This window comes from Geotrypetes seraphini, chromosome 5 (assembly GCF_902459505.1).
Source record: "Geotrypetes seraphini chromosome 5, aGeoSer1.1, whole genome shotgun sequence".
In the NCBI taxonomy this organism is placed as follows: domain Eukaryota; kingdom Metazoa; phylum Chordata; class Amphibia; order Gymnophiona; family Dermophiidae; genus Geotrypetes; species Geotrypetes seraphini.
In genome coordinates, this window is record NC_047088.1 from 85,917,608 (window position 1) to 85,930,828 (window position 13,221).

General features: G+C 45.4%; 1 protein-coding gene and 1 long non-coding RNA gene across 8 annotated transcripts in view; one reads left to right on the plus strand and one right to left on the minus strand.

Moving 5' to 3' along the window:
• The window catches only part of LOC117360880, a 33,410-nt gene extending 23,278 nt beyond the window's left edge, over positions 1–10,132 (plus strand). Inside the window, exons 2-3 of the long non-coding RNA XR_004539544.1 lie at positions 3,431–3,513; positions 9,939–10,132. This is a non-coding gene — a long non-coding RNA (uncharacterized LOC117360880). The remainder of the gene's footprint in view (positions 1–3,430; positions 3,514–9,938) is intronic.
• The window catches only part of NHSL2 (NHS like 2), a 542,601-nt gene that overhangs the window by 257,220 nt on the left and 272,160 nt on the right, over positions 1–13,221 (minus strand). The window lies entirely within an intron of this gene.

Genomic DNA, 13,221 nt, shown 5'->3' on the forward strand with positions numbered 1-13,221 from the left:
GTCTCAATCATGTCTCCCCTCTCTCTACGTTCCTCGAGTGAGTATAGCTGCAACTTACCCAGCTGTTCCTCATATGGAGATCCTTGAGTCCTGAGACCATCCTGGTGGCCATTTTGCTGAACCGACTCAATTCTCTGCACACATCTTTTTGATAATGTGGTCTCCAGAATTGTACACAATATTTCTAGATGAGATCTCACCATGGATCTGTACAACGGCATTATAACTTCGGGGCTTCTGGCTGACGAAACTTCTTCGGATACAACCCATCATTTGTCTAGCCTTGGATGAAGCTTGATTGGCAGTCTTCGTGTCTTCACTAATGATCACTCCCAAATCCCGTTCTGTTGCAGTTTTTGCTAAGGTCTCACCATTTAGGGTGTAAGTTCTGCATGGATTTCTGCTGCTGAGGTGCATGACCTTATACTTTTTTGACATTAAAACTTAGTTGCCAAGTTGAGGACCAATGTCCAGTAAGAGTAGGTCCTGCGTCATACAGTCGGGCAGTGTGCTTTTGCCTACTATGTTGCATAGTTTGGCGTCATCGGCAAATAATGTAATTTTCACTTGAAACCCCTGAGCCAGGTCCCTTACGAAGATATTAAATAGGACCGGACCCAAGACCAAGCCCTGAGGCACTGATCACTTTCGATGTTTCAGAGAGAGTACTGTTCACCACCACCCTCTGAAGTCTACCACTGAGCCAGTCTTTTGCCCATGCAGTTAACGTTTCTTCTAATTCCATCAAACTCATCTTGCTCAATAACCTGCGGTGTGGGACACTATCAAAAGCCTTACTGAAGTCCAAGTACACGACGTCTAGGGACTCCCCCATATCCAGCTTTTTTGTTACCCCATTCAAAGAAGCTGATCAGATTGGATTGGCAGGACCTTCCCTTGGTAAATCCATTTTGATGGGGATCGCGTAGATTCTCATCATTCAGGATCGTATCTAATTTGTGTTTGATTAGTGTTTCCATAATTTTACTCACTATCAATGTGAGACTCACTGGTCTGTAATTTGCAGCCTCCGTCCTGCATCCCTTTTTGTGGAGTGGAATGACGTGAGCTGTTTTCCAGTCCAATGGGACTCTTCCTGTACTTAGGGAAAGATTGAAGAGCGCGGCAAGTCACTTAATCTCCCATTGACCCAGGTACATTAGGTAGAGTGTGAGCCCACCAGGGCAGACAGGGAAAAATGCTTGAGTACCTGAATGTAAACCACGTGGAGAGGCATAATCAAAAAACACGTCTAAGTCTGTTTTGGGCCTAAGTCGCTAGTTGCCCAAAGTCAGCAGTGTTAAAAGTCTATTCCTGAAAATTACGTTCATAATAATTTGTTTTTTTCAAAAATCATCTAAGTATACATCCAGCCGTTTGATTGTCCAGACCACTAAGTCGTCTATCTTTATACCCCATTCCCTCTAAAACTTCATCCAAGTCAAAAACAGTCTAGAACAAGACCTTTTGGACGTGGGAGGGGCCAGCAAAATAATAGATTAGACACCCAGACATGGCAAAACAGTAGTGAAGCACCTTACAGGGCACTGCTGCAAACTTCACAAAACGGGTGCCATATAAACATCCCACCACAACTCCCTTATAGGTCATGGTGAGCCCCCCCAAACCTACTAGACCCACCTGTCTACATCCCCAATAGCTCCAGACTACTTAAGTCACCTCTATGCTGCTCTACTAGGCTTTCCTATGTCAGGTGCTGATGTTCTGGAGGCAAATTATGTAAAGTTTTAATTACAATTTTTATGGTGAGGGGAGTCAGTGATCACTGGGGAAGTGGTGGGGGGTCTGTACTAGGTTTCTACAGTGGTTATCTATCTGGTCACTTTGGAGACCTTCAGGGCACTTAGACCTGGTTTTCAATTGCCTAAGTTGCTACGTATAAGTTCCATCTAGGCAGCTTCGTTAAACTTTCGGTTATACTTGCAGTATGACTAAGTCTAGGTCAGCCCACGTCCCGCCCAAATCCCACCCTCACCACTCCTCCTAAAATGCCCCTTTTAGCTCTGGGCATACAGTGGCACTGAAAAGGCCTAAGTCGTTTTTAGATACGTCTAAAACACGGTTCGAATATGGGCATTTGGACGACTTGTCTTTCTGATCGTCCAAGTGGCAATTTAGGCCGGGTTTTAGACGTATTTCTGTTTCGATTATGAGCCCCTTAGCCTATAAGTGGTATATAAATGCTAAAAATAAATAAATGGAAAATAAATTTATAATGTTTTTAATGTATTGCACTGAATATTTTTTCATTCAAAAGTTTGGACAAATTCCTAGAAATAAAGGGCCTGATTCTGTGTAGGACGCCAGTCTCAGCAGTCGCCTAAGAAATGGCTGAGAATTGCGTACCAGCATCCTATGCAGAATCACATCTACCCTAATGAACAGATGCATAACCTCCACCACCACCACCCTTCCCCCCCCCCCGGTTCTCTAACCGCCGCTAGTTAGAGAATCACACCTTAGCCAGATTGCAAAGATAGGCACCTATTTTTGCCGAAGGATCACCCCTGCACCCCTACCCCCCGTTTCAAAGGTAGGCTGGTCAGAAGGACGCTTACTCCTTCCAGCCAGTAGGTCCACCTCTTCAAAATGGAGGGCCTTCCCCTTCCCGGCGCATTCTGGGATGCACCGGGGAGGGGCCTAAGGCCCATATTGGGCCAGATGCCTAAAGTTCCTCCCATAGAAAGGCTAGTCAGGGCATTAGGAATTCTTCCAGGTGCATCCTGGGATGCACTGGGTGTGGCCTAAGACACCAATTGGCATCTGGTCTAATCAGGGACTTAGGCCTCTCCCAGGTGCATCCCAGGATGCACCTGGAAGAGGCAGGCCCACCATTTTGAAGAGGTGGGCCTACTGGCCAGAGGGAGTAGGCATCCTTCCAGCCAGCCTATCTTCAAAAGGTACAGGGGTAGGGGATGGGCTTAAGGGTGCCGGGATGGGATGTTAGGGTTTGGGGGGGTGTCAGGGTGGGGGTTGGGGGGGGCAGTGGCAGGAGAGAGTGGGCATCCCTTCTGCCAATTTTGAGGGTGGATGTGGGAGTCCTCTGCCACAGCCGTCTTAACTGATTGTGGCAGGACTCTCCGAAGTGGCAGCTTTGGGGAGTCCTGCCAGCTCAGCTGATTCGGGATTCCCTTGCCACGATCAGCTCAGCCAGCCATGTCTACTTTCAACATCTGAAATGTAGGCCAGCATTTTGTAGGCCAACATTTCAGACATCTGTTGCGGATCTAGGCAGATACCTAGGGCTGCTTAAAATCGCCTAAGGCCACTTCCAGATGAAATCATGCCCAGCCTTGGGTTAGCTTAGGTATCCCTACGCGTCTCCCTACACCCGCAACAAATGCCTACAGTGTAGGTGTCCTGCCTCAGGGAGCTTCTTCTAAAAATTTACATTCCGATTGGTTGCCAGATGGCGTTAGGACCCCTGCTGCCGCCTACAATTGAGACACCCGTTTGTAGAATCAACCCCAAAGACCATAAACTATTAAGGTGGTAAGTAGCAGAGAATGCTATTATTATTATTTTTTTTTTTATTCTGACAGATGCTTATGACCTGGCTCAGCCATTGTTAAAAACAGAATGCTGGGCTAGATGAACTTTTGGTCTGACCCAGTATGCTAATTCATATGTTCTAATGCAGTGGCCTCAAACTCAAACCCTTTGCAGGGCCACATTTTGAATTTGTAGGTACATGGAGGGCCGCAAAAAAAATAGTTAATGTCTTATTAAAGAATTAACAATTTTGCATGAGGTAAAACTCATTATAGTTTATAAATCTTTCCTTTTGGCTAAGTCTTAATAATAATATTGTCATTTATAGCTAAAGAGACATATGATCAAAACTTTTATTTTACTTTTGTGATTACGATAAACATACCGAGGGCCTCAAAATAGTACCTGGTGGGCCGCATGTGGCCCCCGAGCCACAAGTTTGAGACCACTGTTCTAATGTAAAACACATTTTTCACTAGGCCAAATTCAACATCTCCTTCTCTGTAGGGCAGAAAGGACCCAGAACATCCCCCAAGCATATTTTATGAAGAAAATCCCTCAAAGCGTTCATAACTGCTGCATTAGCGTGGTTTAGAAAAACTGTGAATTGAAGTTTTTCCCATGAATTTGATTGTGCTTGAACAGAAAATATTTTTATAAAGCCCATCCTGGGGTCACTCAAAGCCTCTGATTACAAAAAGCTCAGTTTTGTTATGTTTTTTCATTTGCTGTTATTTTTTTTATTAATGGAGCAAATTTCTTGGTATTATTTATTTATTTTATTTTTAGCATTTATATACCACTTATAACCTACGTGCTGTACATTTAGGTACTCAAGCATTTTTCCCTGTCTTGTCAGGATCACATTCTATCTAATGTATCTGGGGCAATGGGGGATTAAGTGACTTGCCCAGGGTCATAAGGAGCAGCAAGGGATTTGAATCCTCTACATCAGGGTGCCGAGGCTGTAGCTCTAACCACTGTGCAAAAAAAAAAAAAAAATCTAGCAATATTTGCACTTTATTGTGGAAAATAACAGAAATTTAACATACTTCGATAGTAGCTATACATGTACACTCTGATGTAGTCATCTACTAATGGCATTCCAAGCACTCAAGCATTTGATGTCTTCTTAAGATAGTCAGAATAAAGCCTGCAATACTGTTCAGCAACTTGCAACAAGACCTCATGCTGCACTGGGTCTGTGATGACGCCAGTGGCAAAGTCAGTTATTGAATTATAAGCAAATTTTAAGAAAAATGGAGCTTTATGTAATCAGTGGCTTTGAGTGACCACAGGATGGGCTTTAAAACATTTAAAAAAATTATTTTCTGATCAAGCACAATCAAATTCATGGGAAAAACTTCAAGTTCACACAGTTTTTCCAACTTTATTTTTTTTTTCTGGACAACCCTACTGCTGTATCCATCCTTTACTTACAGAAGTTTGCTGTCATATGCTGTGAAGTGAAAGATCTCTGGCATAATATCTAAAGACCTGGCTGTCTGCCATTCCCTCCAAGATCCTGCTCCCATGCTGTTCCTGGTATGAGACGAGGAGGCTGGGATGCCCCCTTAAGTTAAATTTGATTTCATGGTTTTCAGTCACCAAAATTCCTATAGCTTGGTCAAAATATTCCAAATGAAATACTGTGATGACATCAGTCAAATCCAGAGCATCACCATGGTAATGCCACAGTAACATCAAAATATAGTATGTTTAATCCAGAGCATTACCACAACAATAATGCATTAATATCAGACTGGATCATGTTTAATCCAGAACTTCAGAGCAACAAAAGAAGAGATACAGCAGATGTCAAAACCAAACTTCAGTTACATATACTTTATTAATGGTATATCCAATATTCAAAAACAGGGAAAGCAAGGGTGAAGGAGCAGAGAAAAGAGAACCAGACCAGGGGCAAATCTCCAAAGTAGCAGAAAATATAGTATGTTTAATCCAGAGCATTACCACAGCAATAATGCATTAATATCATGGATCTTGGATATTAAGAACATAAGAAGTTGCCTCCGCTGGGTCAGACCAGAGATCCATCGTGCCCAGCAGTCCGCACCCACGGCGGCCCATATTGATCTTGTTTAATCCAGAGCTTCACCATGGCAATACAGTAATACCAGACTAATGTGCCAAATTAAAAACATTACCTTAGGAATGGCACAGTAACAGCCAACACTACTCTGCCACATCCAGAATTGAAAGGCGTACTGGGGATATTGGTTTTGTGCAGTACAAGTGGTGTTGTCCATTATACTTTGAATATATTAAGGTAATCCACCATAGGTATGATTTTTTTGTTTCAGAGGAGTAGACAGAACATTAATGTAAATAAATGTTACCATGGGAACAAGCCACTAGTATCCAACTACAGTGTGTAAATCCCAGAGCATTAGCGAAGGAATACTGCACCAACACCAGGAGCAGAAAACTGGACCTTGCTATCTTCAGTAACTGATTCTAGAGCTGAGCTCTTTATGTTAAACAATTTTTATTGATGAAAGCAAGAACAAGACAGATAGTCAAGGTGCACATCCAAGGGAGGGTGGGGGGAGGGAAATGTATTTTGATTATTAAAATTTCTTAATTATAATACTGTAATCACATAATATGTCTTCTTGTATTAATAATTGAGAGGAGGAGGGAGAAAATGGTTGTTTTATGTATAAATTGTGTATTTAATAGTGCGTTTTATGAAATGTTTATGCTCAAGTAATTGTATTGCACTGGCAAAGTTTAAAAATCAATAAAGATTTATAAAAAAAAAAAAAATACATGTCAGGCAAATCCAAAACACTTATGACATCAGAACATAAGAAATCAACAGTCCCTATTCATCAAAAGGTTTTACCAATGAAACCAACTAATTCCCACTCACCTCCAAAGAGCTCCTCCCTGTGTACTATATTATAACAGCTTTTAGTGAGAACTGCGCCTAAAAGTACACAATATTTATTGGTCCGTACATTCCTATGCCACAGAAGAAATATATGAACAAGTAACAAGGGACACCTCCATCTCCACCCGTCCCATCCCTCCGCTCCAAACCAAGAATAGAAAAATAGAACCACCCTAAAAAAACCCAGAACTATACAAACCAAGATACCCTTATGGAAGAACCAAAACTCCCCACATCTGCTGTCCCCCCCAAACATCCATTGCCCCTCCCCTTCAAACTTGTACCTACTGTATTCCTCTCCTCTGACTTCTCCCCTTCCACCTCTATTCTCCCCTATACCGTAACCCACCCACCCCCCTACTATCCCTCCAGAGCAAACCAGTGAGCAAGAATCCTGAGGTCAACCGCAGTTCTATCAAAGCTCATTAAGCAAGGCACTGCGCCCTCTCGGGTGCAGCTGATCTAATAAGGCCCCCAAGTTTTCAGGTATACTCTCCTCTTCCACTTGTACCCGTTCTTCTCCACTCAGGATTTTGTAGACTTCAATCATATCTCCCCTCAGCTGTCTCTTTTCCAAGCTGAAGAGCCCTAACCATTTTAGTCTTTCCTCATACGAGATGAGTTCCATCCCCTTTACCATCTTGGTCGCTCTTCTTTGAACCTTTTCTAGAGCCACTAAATCTTTCTTGAGATAAGGAGACCAGAATTGAACTCAATACTCCAGATGAGGTCGCACTATGGAGCGATACAGGGGCATTATGACATTCTTAGTTTTGTTAACCATCCCTTTTTTAATAATTCCCAGCATCCTGTTTGCTTTTTTGGCCGCCGTTGCACATTGGGTGGAAGGTTTCATCGTATTGTCTACAATGACACACAGATCCTTTTCATGGGCGCTAACCCCCAAGATGGATCTTAGCATCCGGTAACTGTGATTCAGGTTATTCTTCCCAATGTAAATCACTTTGCATTTGTTCACATTAAATTTCATCTGCCACTTGGACGCCCAGTCTTCCAATTTCCTAAGGTCCGCCTGTAATTTTTCACAATCCGCATGCGTTTTAACAACTTTGAACAGTTAATTGTCATCTGCAAATTTAATCACCTCACTCGTTGTTCCAATTTCCAGATCCTTTATAAATAAGTTAAATAGCACCGGTCCCAGTACAGACTCCTGTGGCACTCCACTGTTTACTCTCCTCCATTGAGAAAAATGACCGTTTAACCCTACCCTTTGTTTTCTATCCGATAATCAATTCCACAACTGAACTTCGCCACCTATCCCATGACTCTTTAATTTTCTCAGGAGCCTCTCATGAGGAACTTTATAAAAAGCTTTCTGAAAATCTAGATATACTATATCAATCAGCTCATCTTTACCACATGTTTATTCACACCTTCAAAGAAATCAAGCAAATTTGAGAGGCAAGATCTCCCTCGGCTGAACCCATGCTGACTCCATCTCATTAAATTATGTTTGTCTACGTGTTCCACAATTTTATTTTTTATAATCGTTTCCACCATTTTGCCCGGCACAGAAGTGAGGCTTACCGGTCTGTAATTTCCTGGATCTCCCCTGGAGCCCTTTTAAAAAAATTGGTGTAACATTGGCCACCCTCCAACCTTCTGGTACTACAGACGATTTTAGCGACAGGTTACAGATCACTAATAGCAGGTCAGCATTTTCATGTTTGAGTTCTTTTAGTACCCTGGGATGTATACCATCCGGTCCTGGCGATTTGTCACCCAAAACAAGGATAATGTTAATGGTCTGCTTTATTCATAATATATTACCTAAGACTGTATATATAATTTGATAACAATTTGATAACTTAATGTAGCATTGTAACAGGGTGTGCGTTCCATCACCAGAAACCCTGAATTTAAAGAGGAATGCCTCAGTGAAAACACACTACCTGAAAATAGCATGGGTTTAAAGTCAGGAACAGATATCATTGATGAAATCCATTTGCATACAGATTTGCAAAGAATTGCCTGCTGGAAAGGAATGATAGTTTCACCCTGAGAAGAAAAGGGGTTAACTAATAAGACTCCCAAGGAAGTTGCTTGGGAAAGTGGGAGCTACCTGAGCTCTCAAGGCAACCCTTGGTGATGACTGGAGACTCCAGTTGGACCAGTGTACCACAAGAGTGACCGTTAGTGACTGGAGAGTCCAGTCAGACCACTGTACCACAAGAATGATCAGTGGTGATCAGAGTGACTGGAAGTGACCATTTGGTAACCAGAAGTGATCAAAGTGACCTGAAGTGACTGCTCAACAAGCATGTATAATTCTTTGTAACATATTTAACTCTATACAAAATTATATGTTAATGGGGATTCAGCATGATATAAGATTGCACATAACAATTTTATATGGGTCAACAGAAGTTAGGCATTGGGATTATATGCGCTAAGCATTAATTCTGTATTGGTAGAATACTAGTATAAGTCCGCAGTTATGTGCCTAACTTTAGGCATGAGCACTTATGCTAGTTCAATGGCTGGTGTAAATGCTTGAAACCTAAGGCTACTGGCCGGTTGGCCCAGGCGCCTCAGGCCCCACCTGTGGGCGGGGTTTAAGCCACCTGGGTCAATTAGGCCCTAAGGCCCGCCGTTTAAGGGATGGCAGGCCTGCTGGACAGACAGGCTTGGGACCTGTCCGTCCGGCCAACAAATTTTACAGGTATGGGGAGGGGATTGGGGGGTCGAGGGGGAGGCAGGGGGGGTCTCGCGGGTTAGCAGGTGGGGGGGCCGATTGGGGGTTCAGGAGGGCAATTGTGGGAGGGGGTGCGTCGCATGCAGGATCCCTCCTGCCTGTATCTTAGTGGAGGTGGGAGATAGGGGGGTCACCTGGGCAGCAGGGGTTGGGCTCCCTCCTTCCCGGATCGAGTGTGGGGGGGTCGCCGGGCCAGGAGAGGTTGGGCTCCCTCCAACCCGGATCATTTTGGCGGGATTGGCAGTCATCAGGCCAGGAGGGCTTGGGCTCCCTCCTGGCCCGATTATAGTCGGCGGGGTGGGGGGTCGCTTGGGCAAGAGGGCTTGGGCTCCCTCCTGCCCAGATTATTGTTGGGGGGGTGTCGCAGGCTAGGAGGGCTTGGGCTCCCTCCTGACCCGATCGTTGCTGGGGAGGGGGGATTCTGTAAAAGGTGTTCTTTTCGACAGACACCGGTTACAGAATCCAGGTTTTAGGTGAAGGACTGGCCTCTCCTTTGCCTACAAGCCCTTGTTTTGGACATTTGGGACTTAGGCTTTTTTTAGGTTGATAATATGGTGTAAGTTTAAATGTAGTGGTGGTCTAGGCGTTTAAACAGCTGAACATAGAGGCATGCCATTATTTTAAAAAATCTCCTTTTGGAAGTTTTTTTTGATAATGGACATTTTCCCTGCTTCTACTTTCAATGTTTATGGCCTTAGGCCAAAAGGGGACTTAGACGGTTTTTTTATTATGCCCCTCCACATCTCCAAATTATTAAATTTCTATGGCTATTCTGCTTATTTCTTACAGATATGAAACAGTCAGAGCTGCTCAGTAACTCAGTTTCTGGAGGCAAGCCTTTGGTCATTACTGGTTGTGGAATCCACCTACCTCCTAGCGCATATAATATCTATAGCCCTGCTTCTCCAAAGCACAAGCAGCATTGCAGATATTACAGTGCATCAGAAGGGAGTGTCAGAGACACAGGACTATGTTGGTTGGTAGTCTGTGTATGTTTCCAATTTATATCCTGCCTAAATCTTTTCCTTAACCTTTCCCCTTACCAGAAAAATATTACTGATAACCTCCAGTGTCTCATCCCCCTTTTCTGCTGCTGCTATTAGCATGGCCTCTAGGTGTCACTACACGAGAGCACAGTTACTTACCATACCAGGTGTTATCCAGGGACAGCAGGCAGATATTCTCTACATTTGGGTGACATCACCGATGGAGCCCCCTAGCGGACGTTTTCGCAAGCAGACTTGCTTGAACACCTTCAAGCTTGCGATTGGCCCACGCGTGCCCCTCTCGCCCGGTCTAGGGCATGTGTCTCCTCAGCGTGTCCTCAGTTCAGATAGCTAGCAAAGAAGCTGGGTGGGTTGTGAGAATATCTGCCTGCTGTTGGATAACACCTGTTACAGTAAGTAACTGTGCTTTATCCCAGGACAAGAAGGCAGCATATTCTCTACATGTGGGAGACCTCCAAGCTAACCTGAATGGGATGGAGGGAGAGTTGGCAATTTAGGAGAACAGATTTTGCAAAACGGACAGGCCAAAATGGCTGTCACGCCTGGAGCAAGCATCCAGACAGTAGTGCGAGGTAAAGGTATGAACTGAGGACCAAGTGGCAGCCTTACAGATTTCCTCAATAGGAGTCGAGCGGAGGAAAGCAACAGACACCACAATCGCTCTGACCTTGTGGCCCGTGACTCGACCCAGCAGGGAGAGACCAGCCTGAGCATAACAGAAAGAGATACAAGTGGTCAACCAGTTAGAAATGGTCTGCTTAGAAACAAAGTGACCCAAGTGATAAGGATCAAAAAAGAGGAACAGCTGGGGAGCAGAACGATGAGGAGCGGTGCACTTCAAGTAGAAGGCCAGTGCCCGCTTACAATCAAGAGAATGCAGAGCCAGAAAAAATACAGGAAGAACAATGGATTGGTTGATGTGAAACTCAGAAACAACCTTAGGCAAGAACTTAGGATGGGTACGGAGAACCACCTTATCATGATGGAAGACAGTAAAAGGTGGGTCTGCCACCAAGGCTTGAAGCTCACTGACCAAATGGGAAGAAGTGAGATTAATAAGAAATACAACCTTCCAAGTAAGAAACTTCAAGTGAGCCCGCGCTAGCGGCTCGAACGGGGATTTCATCAATCGAGCAAGGACCACGTTATGATCCCAAACCACAGGAGGAGTTTTAAGGGGCAGATGAACGTGGAAAAGGCCTTTCATGAAGTGGGAAACCACAGGATGAACAGAGATATGCTTCCCGTCAATCAGCGGATGAAAAGCAGAAATGGCACTAAGGTGGACTCGAACCGAAGAGGACTTGAGTCCAGCGCTCGACAAGTGTAACAGATAATCCAGGACAGCCGATAAGGAGGCAGACAGCGGCTCCTGTTGTCGAGTAGTACACCAGGAAGAAAAGCGGGTCCACTTCTGATGGTAACATTGGCGAGTGGACTCCTTCCGAGACGCCTCCAGGACATCCAGCACAGGCTGGGAGAACTGAAACGAGGGCATCAAGTCCTGAGGAACCAAGCCGTTAAGTGTAGAGACTGCAGGTTGGGATGAAGTAGAGAACACCGACTCTGCATAAGCAGAGAAGGAAAAACAGGCAGAAGAAGAGGCTCCCCGGAACTGAGTTGTAACAGGAGGGAGAACCATGGCTGTTGGGGCCACAGAGGAGCTATCAGAATCATGGTGGCATTCGTGGACTTGAGCCTGACGAGAGTCTTCAGAATCAGAGGGAAAGGAGGGAACACATACAGAAACAGGTTCATCCAATCCAGTAGGAAAGCATCCGCCTCGAGCCTGAGCGGGGTGTAGACCCTGGAGCAGAAGTGGAGTAACTTGTGATTACGGGGAGACTCGAACAGATCGAGGTACGAAGTCACCCAACGAGCAAATACCTGATGCAGGGTAAAGGAATGGATGGACCATTCATGAGGCTGCAGAAGATGACTCAACCTGTCCGCCAGACAATTGTGCTGGCCCTGAATATAGACCGCTCGAAGGAATATGTTGCGGCAGATAACCCAATCCCAGAGCCGCATCGCCTCCTGGCACAGGGATAGGGACCCCGTTCCCCCTGTTTGTTGATATAATACATGGTGACCTGGTTGTCCGTGAGGACCAGCACCACTCGGTCATGAAGCGTTCAGGGCGAGGAAGATCACTCGAAGCTCCAGCAGATTGATGTGACAAAGTCAGTCGCCACTGGACCAAAGACCCTGAGTGCGAAGACCATCCAGATGAGCCCCCCCAAGCGTAGGCCGACGAGTCTGTAGTCAGGACCTTCTGCGGAGGAGAAGCATGAAACAGAAAACATCTGGAAAGATTGGAAGAGAGCATCCACCAACGGAGAGACTTCTTCAATAAAGGAGTCACAACAATGAGCCGAGAGACAGGGTCCCGATCCATCATGAGCCGAAGACAGATGGGCTACCCTCCAGCATAAGCGAATAAGGGCCTCCTGTCGAGGCCGAGGCAAGAAGGAGCGGAGACAAGCCATGTCCAGGACTGCTCCGATAAATTCCAGAGACTGAGATGGGCAGAGCTGAGACTTGGGAAAGTTCACCTCGAAGCCGAGGCTCTGGAGGAGCAAGATGGTCTGATTCGTCGCTTGCAGAACTTCGTGGCGAGAGGACGCTTTGATCAACCAGTCGTCGAGGTAGGGAAACACCTGCAGGCCGCGGAGATGCAGGGCCATAGCAACCAACACTAGACATTTCGTGAAGACCCTCGGAGAGGCCACCAGGCCGAAGGGAAGAACACGATACTGGAGATGGAGATCCCCCACCCGGAATCTCAGATACCGGCACGAGGCCGAGTGTATCGGAATGTGCGTGTACGCCTCCTTGAAGTCCAGTGAGCACAGCCAGTCCCCCTTGTCCAAGAGGGGGTACAAAGTAGGAAGGGTGAGCATTCTGAACCATTCCCTGACCAGAAACTTGTTCAGAGCTCGGAGGTCCAGAATTGGACGCAGATCCCCCATCTTCTTGGGTACCAGAAAGTATCGGGAATAAAATCCGGTGTTCCACTGGTCCGGAGGAATCTCCTCGACCGCCCGAAGGCGAAGAAGGACCTG